The following is a 15,274-nucleotide window of genomic DNA, read 5'->3' as shown; positions in this document are numbered from 1 at the left end:
AAGTCACAGGTCTTATCCCAAAGGGGCATATTGCAGAGCGCCCTATCCCTCTGGACGGAAGACGCATAAAAAAATCATCGCAAGTCTTCAACTAACTTTGACAAACACAGCCAAACGGTGTTATCAGGGAACGTGTACCCTTCCCTATCCTCCAGTGCGGAATCAATGCTCACTCCATGAGAGTGCCCCTTCAGTATTTATTTACATTGATCACCTCATCTCATACAAAGCCACAAGAATGGCAAACTTTGTTACCAAACCTACTATTCTATGACCAAAATGGAAGACTGAACACGTAAATGCTGTTTGGGCACACAGCAGTAACAACTTTTGAGAATAATACTGTCCTGTAGGCTCTGGTGTTGCTAATAGTATGAAACCAAGGCTAACAACACATTAATAACTCATTAACACCACATATCCATTTAATCCAGGGATATTGAGAGGGTACATTTACAATTAACACAGAAATGTCATTATTCCAAAGCATCATGGAGGCTGTTTATTTTGGAATAGAACTTCTCTTAATGTTTGGATCGTTAGAAATGCAGACCAAAACCAATGTGTCTAAACTGCATTAAAATGCATGGACAGTGTGACTCTAATTACTGGTTAAAAATACTCCACGCCTTAATCCACATGGTAATAACGTAATTAAAGTGGTGTTTCATGGGCTTCATAATCTTCTGTGACAAGGCTTAAAATTCAATTAACCCCATTTTAACACTTTGTTTCAACTTACTCCGGAAGGCTAATTTGCTTAAAACTTATTTTACTCACTATAATTACGTCTTGAGAATTCTTCTGTAATCTAGAAATATCAGTTGTTTGTCTTGACGGACCATTGATTCGCTACAGACGTCATGCTATCTGTCGTTAAATATAAATTACTTTTGTAAAAACTGTTAAATAACGTGCACATGATTTGAAATATTTGGTCATTCTCTTGTGAGAAAAATTCTAGAAACGTAGTACAATCACTCGGAAGCCGGCTTTAGCATAATTAGCATTCTCGTACACGTAACATGGCGGGATAGCTAGTTAGCGTTGTGGCACAACAGATAGAACATATCCTAATGTTGTATAATTATTTTTTTTTTTTTACATCGGCATCGTTTCTGTCTTTTGTCATTAATATTCTGTGTCAAACAACAGTTCTCTTTCAAGCATTGATCTTTGATTGAAAAGGGACACAGCCTGTATGGATAGATACCAATAGATAGCATATTATACCAACTAGCTAAACCACGTGCTAATTATGCTAACGCCGACATCCGAGTGCTTATACTTTGTAAAAACACATGTTAAAATGTTTTCAATCATTTTCCTCAACAGAGAATTAACACATCTTAAAAATGTTGTGCGCTATATTTTGTAGTTTTGACAAATTATATTCATATTTAAGAATGGTTTTGCTTGTTTGCCAATGGGCCGGAAGTTGACATATTAACCCCACCCAATGAGATGGCTGGAAGGTGTTCATGTGGCTCTGGAAAAAGACGTGTTGCATTGAAGTGATTTTAATGACCTAGCAGAACATTGTCATTGTCACACAGTTTAAATTCCAAATAATTTTGCTCGTCATTTATTTTTTGCCAAAATCTTGTAATGTTTTAAGATATATTTTACACGTTTCCATTGTGTATTATATGACAAAAATATGATCAAATTAACAAATTCTACATCTGCCATGAGCAACTCGTTCTTAGTTACTACACTACATCAATCATGTCTACCACAAATGTTAGCGACAGCTTCAACCCATTTTATATTTCCTCTCGCATGTGCTGGCTGTGACATATAGAGCCAGCAAACTTTCTATGTTTTCAGTGAGAAGGTCGTTGGACCAGCCCAAATCTAGCCCTTTGAAACAGTGCCAAGATTTCCACTGGTGTCTTTCAGATTAGCATAAGATGTGAGAGCCTTAGCTAAGCAAATCAGACAGTGTGAAGGACAGAGACTTCACACTTTGAGTACGCTTCTCATTTGTTACAGATACTGGACAGGAAATATCTGGATACTAGAAGAAAGCTCATGTACAGTAGGAGTCTTTCAGTGATTAAATATCTTATGAGAAGCCATGTTGTGCCACTAGCAAGACAACATGCACAGTATTTGAGCCCCCTACAGTAGCCTAGCTCAAAACAAAAAAAGCATAATTGACATTGTCATATTTTTATAGCACTCCATCACTCTCCTTCTTGGTCAAATAGCCATTACACAGCCTGGAGGCGTGTTGGGTCATTGTCCTGTTGAAAAACAAATGATAGTCCCACTAAGCGCAAACCAGAAGGGATGGCGTATCGCAGCAAAATGCTGTGGTAGCCATGCTGGTTATGTGTACCTTGTATACTAAATAAATCACTGACAGTGTCACCAGCAAAGCACCCCCACACCATCACACCTCCTCCTCCATGCTTCACGGTGGGAACCACACATGTGGATATCATCCGTTCACCTACTCTGCGTCTCAAAAAAACACGGCGGTTGGAACCAACAATCTCAAAATTGGACAGATTTCAGGACAGATTTCCACCGGTCTAATGTCCATTGCTTGTGTTTCTTGGCCCAAGCAAGTCTCTTCTTCTTATTGGTGTCCTTTAGTAGTGGTTTCTTTGCAGCAATTCAACCATGAAGGCCTGATTCATGCAGTCTCATCTGAACAGTTCATGTTGAGGTGTCTGTTACTTGAACTCTGTGAAGCATTTATTTGGGCTGCAATTTCTGAGGCTGGTAACTCTAATGAATTTATCCTCTGCAGTAGAGGTAACTCTTAGTCTTCCTTTCCTGTTTCGGTCCTCATGAGAGCCAGCTTCATCATAGCTCTTGATGGCTTTTGCAACTGCTCTTGAAGAAACTTTCAAAGTTCTTGAAATTTTCAGAATTGACTGACCTTCAAGTCTTAAAGTAATGATGGACTTTTCTTATTTGAGCTGGTCTTGCCATAATATCGACTTAATCTTTTACCAAATAGGGCTATCTTCTGTATACTGTACCACCCTTACCTTGTCACAACACAACTGATTGGCTCAAACGCATTAAGAAGGAAACTAATTCCACAAATGAACTTTTAACAAGGCACGCCTGTTAATTGAAATGCATTCCAGGTGACTACTTCATGAAGCTGGTTGAGAGAATGCCACGAGTGTGCAAAGCTGTCTTCAAGACAAAGGGTGGCTACTTCTTTGAATGTCAAATACAAAATATATTTTTATTTGTTTAACACTTTTTTGGATACTACATGATTCTGTATGTGTTGTTTCATAGTTTTGATGTTTTCACTATTATTCTACAATGAGGAAGATAATAAAAATAAAGAAAAAACTTGGAGTGAGTAGGTGTGTCCAAACTTTTGACTGGTACTGTATGTCATTAAACAACAAAAAATACATAGCTGAAACAAACAAACATGCCATTTTCAAACATTCTCTGTTCTCTCTCGACATCTCCCAGGCCTGCCGTCATAGTGGACAAAGAGCTGGTATTGACGACAGCTGACAGAAGGCTGGAACAAAGTGAAGAACAGGGGTGGAGGAGCTATTTTTACTGGGGCCCAGGAGTGTGTCGAACACAGAAGGTGAGTCGGGAGGGGACCGTTTGGGAGCGGAGATCGGGGAACGTTAATCATCTAGACAGGAGAAACATTAACTGTGCATGAGGCTTGGTCTCTGGGTACTGAACTTACTGTAGTCTCCTCAAACAAAGGCGGAGAGTGTGTGTGTGTGTGTGTGTGTGTGTGTGTGTGTGTGTGTGTGTGTGTGTGTGTGTGTGTGTGTGTGTGTGTGTGTGTGTGTGTGTGTGTGTGTGTGTGTGTGAGTGCATTTGACACACACAGCTCTTGAAGACTGAGTGCACTCTGCTCTGAAGAAAGCCACTCACACCCAGTGGCATATGCCTTATTCTAGAACTGTACATTCAGGTTTGGTGAAAACACACACTGTTAAAACTGACGATGCTGTGTGGCTGAACACACCCGACTCATGGTAGGCCTGTCACACTGTACCATCATTTGACTTCAGCTCCAATCCAATCGTGACAAATAATTGCATATTTACTGGGTGTAGCCTATACATTGTTGCCTATGGCACTGCTTGTCTATCCCTGGATGGGATATTATGCCTAGTGTTGTCGCTAAAGAGTCGCTGATATGGCACATTTACCAATGACTGCATTGGAGATGTGCAGAAAGCAACGCTCCCACCTTAAGAGAGCGAGGGGAGGGGACACACGTTTTGCTATTATTTTCGGCACCGGCTGATTCCCGTTGACCTGTTTGGGTTGCAGGGACGTTGAGCGTGGCGATGCATATACTGTCTGTTGCATTCCGTCAGGCCCTCGAGGAATTCAACTCACATGTTGCTGTTACTAGAGTCAGTTATTTAGTGCAGTGCAACATGGGAGAGCTAGTGGGTATGCATGCTTTTGCTCCAGCCCTGCTATAACCGACCTGATTCAGCTAAACAAGGTCCTGAGGAGCAGCTAACTAGTAGAATCAGGTGTGTTGTAGAAGGGTTGGAACAAAAGCCTGCGGCTGGGTAGCTCCTGCTGTACATATTATGTTGTACAATATTTAGTTTGTAGCGACATAGCTGAGTGTCAGTGGAGGCTGCTGAGGGGAGGACGGCTCAAAATAATGGCTGGAATGGAACAAATGAAATGGCATCAAACAAATGGAAACCATGTGTTTGGTGTATTCAATACCATTCCACTTATTCCACTCCAGACATCACCGCGAGCTGGTCCTCCCCAATTAAGGTGCCACCAACCTCCTGAGTTGTGTCTTGCTTACAGGGCCTTAAATGCTCCAAACAACCTAGCTTTCATTGGTACTGTATACATGTTTCAGTTGTGACAGCACCTTGCCTGCTTCACTTGTTAATGTGCACATAGCATTGCAAATGATAGTAATTGTAAATGTTAGACATACGTTGAATATAATGCTCAGTCCACCTGACAGATAACTGTTAAGACAACCAAGGAAGGTGTAATTATTTCATCCTCATGGTTTAACTGCAACACTATCCTTAGCGTCATCCATTAGTTTGGTCTTCTTGGCAGAATCCATTTATTTGGTCTGGAATACAGTTGGGCTGTGTATGATTAGATTTGTTGATTGACTTGATTTTTTACCCATTGCAGTTTCCTTTTGTGACCCATAATGTTGACTCTCACCTTTGCAGTGAAATATATATTCCTCTCTAAATATGGGAGAGCCTCTGTCACTACATATGAATGATGATGCCATTTGGTTTTGTGAAGGCTGTCATTTCAAGGGGCTCAATTAGTCAATCATGACACAGGCACACACACACACACACACACACACACACACACCCATTGGACCTTTTATTGGCGGGATTCACAGCCAGATGTTCCTGTGATGTGAGGATGAGGAGGGAGAAATTAAGCGGAGGGACGTCCAATGACTCATTGCAGCAGAGCAGCCCCCCCCCCTCTCTAGAGCTGGTAATCCTAATGTTTTGTACACTCATACACATATATACAGTACCTGTCAAAAGTTTGAACACACCTACTCGTTCAAGGGTGCTGAGCACTTGTTGGCTGCTTTTCGTTCACTCTGTAGTCCAACTCATCCCAAACCATCTCCATTGGGTTGAGGTCGGGTGATTGTGGAGGCCAGGTCATCTGAGGCAGCACTCCATCACTCTCCTTCTTGGTCAAATAGCCATTACACAGCCTGGAGGTGTGCTGGGTCATTGTCCTGTTGAAAAACAAATGACAGTCCCACTAAGCGCAAACCAGATGGGATGGTGTATCGCATGCTATGGTAGCCATGCTGGTTAAGTGTGCCTTGAATTCTAAATAAATCACTGACAGTGTCACCAGCAAAGCACTCCCACACCATCACACCACTTTCTCCATGCTTCACGGTGGGAACCACACATGCGTAGATCATCCATTCACCTACTCTGCGTCTCACAAAGGCACGGCGGTTTGAACCAAAAATCTCAAATTTGGACTCATCAGACTGGTCTAATGTCCATAGCTCAGGTTTCTTGGTCCAAGCAATTCTCTTATTCTTATTGGTGTCCTTTAGTAGTGGTTTCTTTGCAGCAAATCGACCCCGAAGGCCTGATTCACGTAATGTCCTCTGAACTGTTGATTTTGAGATGTATCTCTTACTTGAACTCTGTGAAGCATTTATTTGGGCTGCAATTACTGAGGCTGGTAACTCTGATGAATTTATCCTCTGCAGCAGAGGTAACTCGGTCTTCTTTTCTAGTTTCATCATAGCGCTTGATGGTTTTTTTTGAATGCACTCATTTTTTGCGATTGCACTTGAAGAAACTTTCAAAGTTCTTGAGTTTTTCCGAATTAACTGACCTTCATGTCTTAAAGTAATGATTGACTGTCATTTCTCTTTGCTTATTAGAACTGTTCTTGCCATAATATGTACTTGGTCTTTTACCAAATAGGGCTATCTTCTGTATACCACCCCTACCTTTTCACAACACAACTGATTGGCTCAAACACATTCAATTAACTTTTAACAAGGCACACCAGTTAATTGAAATGCATTCCAGGTGACTACCTCATGAAGCTGGTTGAGAGAATGCCATGAATGTACAAAGTTGTCATCAAGGCAAAGGGTGGCTACTTTGAAGAATCTCAAATATAAAATCTATCTTGATTTATTTAACACTTTTTTGACTACTACTTGACTCCATATGTTATTTCATAGTTTTGATGTCTTCACTACTATTGTACAATGTGGAAAATAGTAAAAATAAAGAAAAACCCTTGAATGACTAGGTGTGTCCAAACTTTTGACTGGTACTGTATATACAGTATACACATACATAAATACATACACTGAGTGTACAAAACATTAGGAACACGAGAGAGAGCGAGAGAGAGGGGAAGGAAGAAAGAGGGCTCTGCTCTGCTGCAATGAATCATTGGATGTCCCTCCCCTTCATCTCTCCCTCCTCATCCTCATATTTCCATGACATAGACTGACCAGGTGAATTCAGGTGAAAGCTATGATCCCTTATTGATGTCACCTGTTAAATACACTTCAGTCAGTGTAGATGAAGGGGATGATGCAGGTTAAATAATGATTTTTAAGCCTTGAAACAATTGAGACATGGATTGTGTATGTGTGCCATTCAGAGGGTGAATGGGAAAGACAAAATATTTAAGTGCCTTTGAAAGGGGGAACGGTACTAGGTGCCAGGTGCACCAGTTTGAGTGTGTCAAGGTCTTCAACACTGCTGGGTTTTTCTTGCTCAACAGTTTCCCGTGTGTATCAAGAATGGTCCACCACCCAAAGGACCACTAGCCAACGGTAGGCCGTTGGTCAAAAATGGGTTATTGGTGAAAGAGGACAAAGCAGGCTGACACAAACTTTGCAGAGCAACAGACGGGCTACAGTTAGTCAATTGACAGTCCAGTACAATATTGGTGCCCGAAGACACATAAAAGAATACACAAATCGTCGTACCTTGACACAAATGGTGTACGGCAGCCGACGACCTCAGAGTTCCAATTCTTACAGCAAAAATACAAGAAACAGTGGATGTAGTGAGATAAGGAATGAAAACATTGGACACTGGAGAATTGGAAAAACATTGCCTGGTCTGATGAATCCTGGTACCTGCTGTTTCACGCTGATGGCAGGACTAGGGTATGGAAAGAACCACATGAGTACATGCATCCATTGTGCCGCCTGTCAACATTGCAGGCTGGTGGTAATGATGTGGGGTGTGTATTCGTGGCACACACTGGGCCCCTTGATGAAAGTGGAAACAACGTTTTGAATGCCACAGGATATCTGAACATCATTGCCAATCAGGTGCATCCTTTCATGCCAGCAGTATGTCTTCGAATATATTTTTTCAGCAGGATCATGCCCCATGCCACAAGGCTAGGATTGCCCAGGAATGGTTCCACGAACATGAAAGAATTCAGCTTACTGCAGTGGCCTGCCCAGTCACCAGATCTCAATCCAATTGAGTAGCTGTCGGGTGAGCTGGAAGGAGCTATTCAGAGTAGAGATTCACTAGCAGCCAACTTGACACAACTGTGGGAAGCGTTGGAGTCAATATGGGTCATCATCCCTGTGGAACGCTTTCGACACCTTGTAGAGTCCACGCCTCGTCAAATTGAGGCTGTTCTGAGGGCAAAAGGGGGTGATATTAGGAAGGTGTTACAAATATTTTGTACACTCAGTGTATATATACAGTACCTGTCAAAAGTCTTTACTATATTCTACATTGTATGATAATAGTGAAGACATCAAAACTATTAAATAACACGTGTGGAATTATTATGTTGTAATCAAAAAAGTGTTAAACAAATCTAAATATATTTTATTTTTTTGCCTTGATGACAGCTTTGCACACTCTTTGCATTCTCACAACCAGCTTTATGAAGTAGTCACCTGGAATGATTTCAATTAACAGGTGTGCCTTGTTAAAAGTTAATTTGTGTAATTTCTTTCTGTCTTAATGCTTTTGAGGCAATAAGTTGTATTGTGACAAGGAAAGGGTGGTATACAGAAGACAGCCCTATTTGCTAAAAGACCATGTCCATATTATGGCAGGAACAGCTCAAATAAGCAAAGAGAAACAACAGTTATTCATTACTTTAAGACATGAAGGTCAGTTAATACGGAACATTTCAAGAACTTTGAAAGTTTCTTCAAGTGCAGTCGCAAAAACCATCAAGCGCTATGTTGAAACTAGCTCTCCTGAGAACCAACACAGGAAAGGAAGACCCACAGTTACCTCTGCTGCAGAGGATAAGTTCATTAGAGTTACCAGCCTCAGTAATTGCAGCCCAAAGAAATGTTTCACAGTTCAAGTAACAGACACATCTCAACATCAACTGTTCAGAGGAGATTGCGTGAATCAGGGCTTCATGGTCGAATTGCTGCAAAGAAATCAGTACTAAAGGACACCAATCTGATGAGTCCAAACTTGAGATTTTTGGTTACAAAACGCAGTGTGTGAGACGCAGAGTAGGTGAATGGATGATATCCGCATGTGTGGTTCCCACCATGAAGCATGGAGGAGGAGTTGTGATGATGTTGGGATGTTTTGCTGGTGACTCTGTCAGTGATTTATTTAGAATTCAAGGCACACTTAACCACAGCATTCTGCAGCGATACGCCATCCTATCTTGTTTGCGCTTAGTGGGACTGTCATTTGTTTTTCAACAGTACAATGACCCAGCACACCTCCAGGCTGTGTAAGGGCTATTTGACCAAGAAGGAGAGTGATGGAGTGCTGCATCAGATGACCTGGCATCCACAATCACCTGACCTCAACCCCATTGAGATGGTTGGGATGAGTTGGATGGCAGAGTGAAGGAAAAGCAGCCAACAAGTGCACAGCATATGTGGGAACTCCTTCAAGACTGTTGGAAAAGCATTCCAGGTGAGTCTGGTTGAGAGAATGCCAAGAACGTTCAAAGCTGTCATCAAGGCAAAGGGTGGCTACTTTGAAGAATCTCAAATCAAAAATATATTTTGATTTGTTCAATACCTTTTTTGGTTACTTCATGATTCCGTGTGTGTCATTTCAGAGTTTTGATGTCTTTACTATTATTATACAATGTAGAAAATAGTCAAAATAAAGAAAACCCCTTGAATGAGTAGGTGTGTCCAAACTTTTGACTGGTACTGTATATTTTTGAATATATATATATATATATATATATATATATATATATATATATATATATATATATATATATATATATATATATATGTGTGTGTGTATGTATATATATAATGCTCTTGTGGCTGAATGGAAGCAAGTGCTCGCAGCAATTTCCCAACATCTAGTGGAAAGCCTTCACAGAACAGTGGAGGCTGTTATAGCAGCAAAGGGGGGACTCCATATTAATGCCCATGATTTTGGAATGAGAATTTCGATGAGCAGGTGCTCATTTACTTTTGGTCATGTAGTATATACAGTGTATTCGGAAAGTATTCAGACCCCTTGACTTTTTCTAGATTTTGTTACGTTACAGCCTTATTCAAAAATTTCCCTCATCAATCTACATGCAATACTCCATAATGACAATGTCAAAACAGGTTTTTAGAAATGTTTACAAACGTATTAAAAATATAAACAGATACCTTATTTACGTACTTTTTCAGACCCTTTGCTATGAGACTCGGTGCATCCTGTTTCCATTGATCATCCTCGAGATGTTTCTACAACTGTGTCTAGTCACAGATCTGGGGAAGGCTACCAAAAAAATCTGCAGCATTGAAAGTCCTTAAGAACACAGTGGCCATTATTCTTAAATGGAAGAAGTTCGGAACCACCAAGACTCTTCCTAGAGCTGGCCGCCCTGCCAAACTGAGCAATCGGGGGAGAAGGGCCTTGGTCAGCGAGGTGACCAAGAACCCAATGGTCATTCTAACAGAGCCCCAGAGTTCCTCTGTGGAGATGGGAGAACCTTCCAGAAGGACAACCATCTCTGCAGCACTCCACCAATCAGGCCTTTATGTTAGAGTGGACAGACGGAAGCCACTCCTCAGTAAAAGGCACATGACAGCCCGCTTGGAGGCACTTAAAGAACTCTGTCTGATGAAACCAAGATTGAACTCTTTGGCCTGAATGCCAAGCGTCATGTCTGGAGGAAACCTGGTACAATCCCTACGTTGAAGCATGATGGTGGCAGCATCATGCTGTGGGCATGTTTTTCAGCGGCGGGGACTTGAAGACTAGTCAGGAATGAGAGAAAGATGAACAAAGCAAAGTACAGAGATCCTTGATGAAAACCTGCTCCAGAGTGCTCAGGACCTCAGACTGGGGCAAAGGTTCACCTTCCAACAGGACAACGACCCTAAGCACACAGCCAAGACAACGTGGCTTCAGCACAAGTCTCTGAATGTCCTTGAGTAGCCCAGCCAGAGCCTGGACTTGAACTCAATCGAACATCCTTGGAGAGACCTGAAAATAGCTGTGCAGCGACACTCCCCATCCAACCTGATAGAGCTTGAGCGGATCTGCAGAGAAGAATGTGAGAAACTCCCCAAATACAGGTGTTCCAAGCTTGTAGCGTCATACCCAAGAAGACTCGAGGCTGTAATCGCTGCCAAAGGTGCTTCAACAAAGTACTGAGTAAAGGGTCTGAATACTTATGTAAATGTAATATTTAAGTTTTTATTTTTATTACATTTGTAAAAAAAAATCTAAAAACCTGTTTTTGCTTTGTCATTATGTGGTATTGTGTGTGGATTGATGAGGGGGAAAAAACAATTTAATCCATTTTAGAATAAGGCTGTAACTTAACAAAATGAGGGAAAGGTGAATGGGTCTGAATACTTTCCAAATGCACCATATATACAGTATGCACACACTCACACATCTCTTTCCCTCTCTCTTTCACCCCTTCTCTCTCTCTCTCCCATCTTTCACGTCCTCGCCCCCCCCCCCCCCCCCCCCCCATCACACACACAAAAATAGACACTCAAACAAACCATTCTTACCTATCATGTTAGTGACCTAGTTAGCTGTAAGTTGAACAAACAGTTACATTTGGATTCACAGAAGGTATAATTTACGGGAGCTTCAATACAGTATGCTTATGTGTGAGATAAGAGATGCGATCTTCTGAGCTGTTTTGAAACCCAGATAATACACTCTGGAAAATCAGATTCCGAGAGCACCGTGGCCTCTGTAATTGTCTCTCTGACTGCTACTTCTGATGCTACTCAGAGCCGCGGTGGAATTCACATATTGAACTTAGCATGGTGGGGAGAATGAATTATTCTTAGAGTTATATCATCATAGCAATACTTTCTCTCTCTCTCTCTCTCTCCTGTTTGCGTTATCTCTCTCTCTCTCTCTCTGGTTCTCATTCATTCTCTCTCTCTCTCTCTGGTTCTCGTTCTCTCTCTCTCTCTCTGGTTTCATTCTCTTTCTCTCTCTCTCTGGTTTCATTCTCTTTCTCTCTCTCTCTGGTTCTCATTCTCTCTCTCTCTCTCTCTCTCTCTGGTTTTGTTTCTCATTCACTCTCTCTCTCTCTGGTTCTCATTCTCTCTCTCTCTCTCTGGTTCTCATTCTCTCTCTCTCTCTCTGGATTCATTCTCTTTCTCTCTCTCTCTGGTTCTCATTCTCTCTCTCTCTCTGGTTCTGGTACTCATTCTCTCTCTCTCTCTCTCTCTCGATCAAAATGTCAGGTGGGCCACACTATTTCCTTTGCTTACTGTAATCATAATTAAATCCTATTGTTCCGATTATACAGTCAAAACATACAAGAAGTAGGGGAGGAAATGGTTACTGAATATGTAGCCCAACAAACATATATCTTTAACACCGCCCTCTGTATAATGCAGCACCTATACACACGCAAAGGCCTGACTTATTCAGATATATGTTTCCCAGTAAAGACCTATTTGCAAATCAATCATGCAGCATAAATACCATTGCAGGCTTATTTCTACCCTCCAAAGGCAGGCAAACAAAATGCAGAAATCTAGCCATGGCAGTTGATGGAGAATATGAATGAAGGTGCTATGCTGCTTTTATGCGTTCTAATAAGCCTCCAAGGCTCCGGAACATTATGGCTCTCAGTTTTACAACGGCTTGATGGTCTGCTTAGAGATGCACGGCGAGGAGGCTTGGAGAGGGGGGGATTGGGATATCGCTATATTGGGTGGTACGTTCCACCTGAATATTTGGCTATGAATCAGATGAAGCCACCCGTTCGCTCTTCTTCTACCCAGCACGCCTCTCAGATGATTTGCTTGCTAAATAGGAGGGGAAGAGATAGTCCCAGTGACTGGATTGGGATCTGACTGAGAACGAGTAAGGTGGTGGGTGACTATGGTTTGCTCTAAACTGCTACACACACACACACTTACACACAGTTCACTCTAATCCATTCTGCACGCACGCACACACACACCACACACACCATCCCACCCACACTCCTTCCTTCCTCCGCCTTTTCTCCATATCTTAATCATGTCCCATCATAAGGGGCCTCGCCCGGTGGCTGAGATGTGCCTAGCAAGTGAGCCAATGAGGGAGACTGACGGAAAATAAGCCTCTCTGATATAAACACGTGATTAGCTCTGACAGAAATATATTGCGTCGAATAGACATGCTTTCCTGACATGTATACAATAAGGAATCAAGTTAGCTCAAATGAATTCCATTTCTATCTGCAATGTTCCGTAGATTGCATCCTCCTGAATGCCACCCGGGGTTGAAGAAGCTAATACAAATATATGGGCAAGATGAGCGTGTGACGCTATGCACTGCACAGAGATCCTTTTAAATTAGTTCCCGAATTGTAATATTATGATGCACTGTACGTATATAGGGCTACTGTAGAACCCTCCCTCACAGAGTTTAAGCAACCTAATTTAACCTTGGTTTGTACAGCACATTACTCACAAGCCGTTGCATGCATTGCTTTTAGGGAAGAATAGTATTTTCATTTGTTGGTCTCTTTTGGCCATCAATGAGCATATTAATGGTATTTTGTTGACAGAATCATTTCCTGGTATTTCAACGTAATCAAACAATGAATTGTAGCGCGGCTGTTAATGTTTTTTGAACTGGGTGAAACGTTGTATTATTGATGCCGATATGAATCATATATATTGTTTCGTCTAGCTTTCAAGGAGCCTAAATGTTTTATGTCTAGATTGAAATAAACAAATACTTTGATAGAAATTATTGCTTAATGTGATGCTCCAGAACTTCAGCCAGTAAAGTGGTGCTCATTGGTCAAAATGGGGGCCCGTGTCGTGTGTAGCACGTCATCTAATTGTGTACTGCGTCGTCCAATTGTGTACTACGTCATCCAATTAATATAATATGTTTTTTTACAATTCGTATGTTATTGTATGAATCGTATTTGTACACTATGTTACAAATTTGTTGTGCTTAAGATCCGGGACAGCATCTTTAATTAGTACATTTTAGTGGCTGCTAGTCTTGAATTCAAATATTTATTTCTCAGCCTCATACGAAGCCTCATTTGATGTAGAAACGTATGTGGTGCTTTCTTCAAAGTCAAACAATATAAGTCAAACATAGCATGCATACCAATAATATTAAGCACATGACACACCTGTAGTATGCGTCGTATCCGCGCATATCCGAAAAGTCATCAGCCAAATCGGCAACCGTGATTTCTCGAAAAGATTACCATCTCAGTACTTGGTATTATTTTTCCTTGGGAAAGCCATTGGAGCTTGGCATTCATCTGGTAATGAATTTGGGATGCATTATTTATGCATTTTAATGTTGGATAGTGGTTATTCCACATAATTTCATTAAAAGGCAGCCATAGACTAACTAATCCGCGCACAAAACAATTAATTTCTTAAAGCGTCCATTTGCACCATTTAGCGAGGAAATCGGAAGGGCGGTTGGCGAAGGAGAGAAATGTTGTTGTTGTGGGAAATGTTGGCGGAAGTGTAAGAGGCTTCTGAGGGTATCGAGAAATATTGATGCCGTGTGAGGCTCTGATTTAGCTCGCAGCTGTGACAAGTGGACGCCAATTGGGGTAGCAGGGCCTTCTATCAAAACAAACAGCATTTTGGGAGATAACACTGAACACTGCTGCTGCACGCCTGATTGAAAGAACAAGTAGTGTGTTTGTGAAAGACCACATATTGCCCTGAGGGGACTTTTTCATTTTTTTCCCCCTTGAAGCATCACACGGCTATTTTTTTGTACGTTTTTTTATTTTTTTAAAGGCACTATAGGAAATAGGTATTGCGATAGGGCTGTTGTTGGACATTTTATTTTTCTTGTGGAGAAAAACCCTTGACACTGCGAGTGGGCCTACATTCTCTTGGAGAAATCCCTTGAGCTTCAATGGCATCCTCTAGGCCCATCCATCTGAAATCAAAGCCCTTTGTTATTCCTCATTCCTCTTCTCTTGTCTCCCTCTCCCTCACACACAATCTCATGTACTCACGCACACGTACGCGCGCATGCATGCACAAACAAACACACAAGCACTCCACACACACACACACACACACACACACACACACGTGTCTGTTAATGCTTTCAAGAATACACAAGCCGATATAGAATCGATCCTGTCTAAAAATATTTGGACCGTGGGGGATCGATGGGAGAGACATCATCTCGTGCTATTGTGGAATGTATACACAAATAGACCTTAGATAGCATCGACCTTTGATAGCATCCGTCTTTGGTCCCTACTGACTTGCAGTCAACGTCTTACTGCCTTCCGTCCTCTACCCTGTCATTGGATAATACTGCTCCGACCAGGAATGATCCCACCGGTCAGAAATAAGTTG

The sequence above is a fragment of the Oncorhynchus mykiss genome, chromosome 9 (assembly GCF_057628025.1).
Source record: "Oncorhynchus mykiss isolate SJ-2025 chromosome 9, ASM5762802v1, whole genome shotgun sequence".
Taxonomy (NCBI): Eukaryota; Metazoa; Chordata; class Actinopteri; order Salmoniformes; family Salmonidae; genus Oncorhynchus; species Oncorhynchus mykiss.
Note: the sequence above shows the minus strand (reverse complement) of the source record.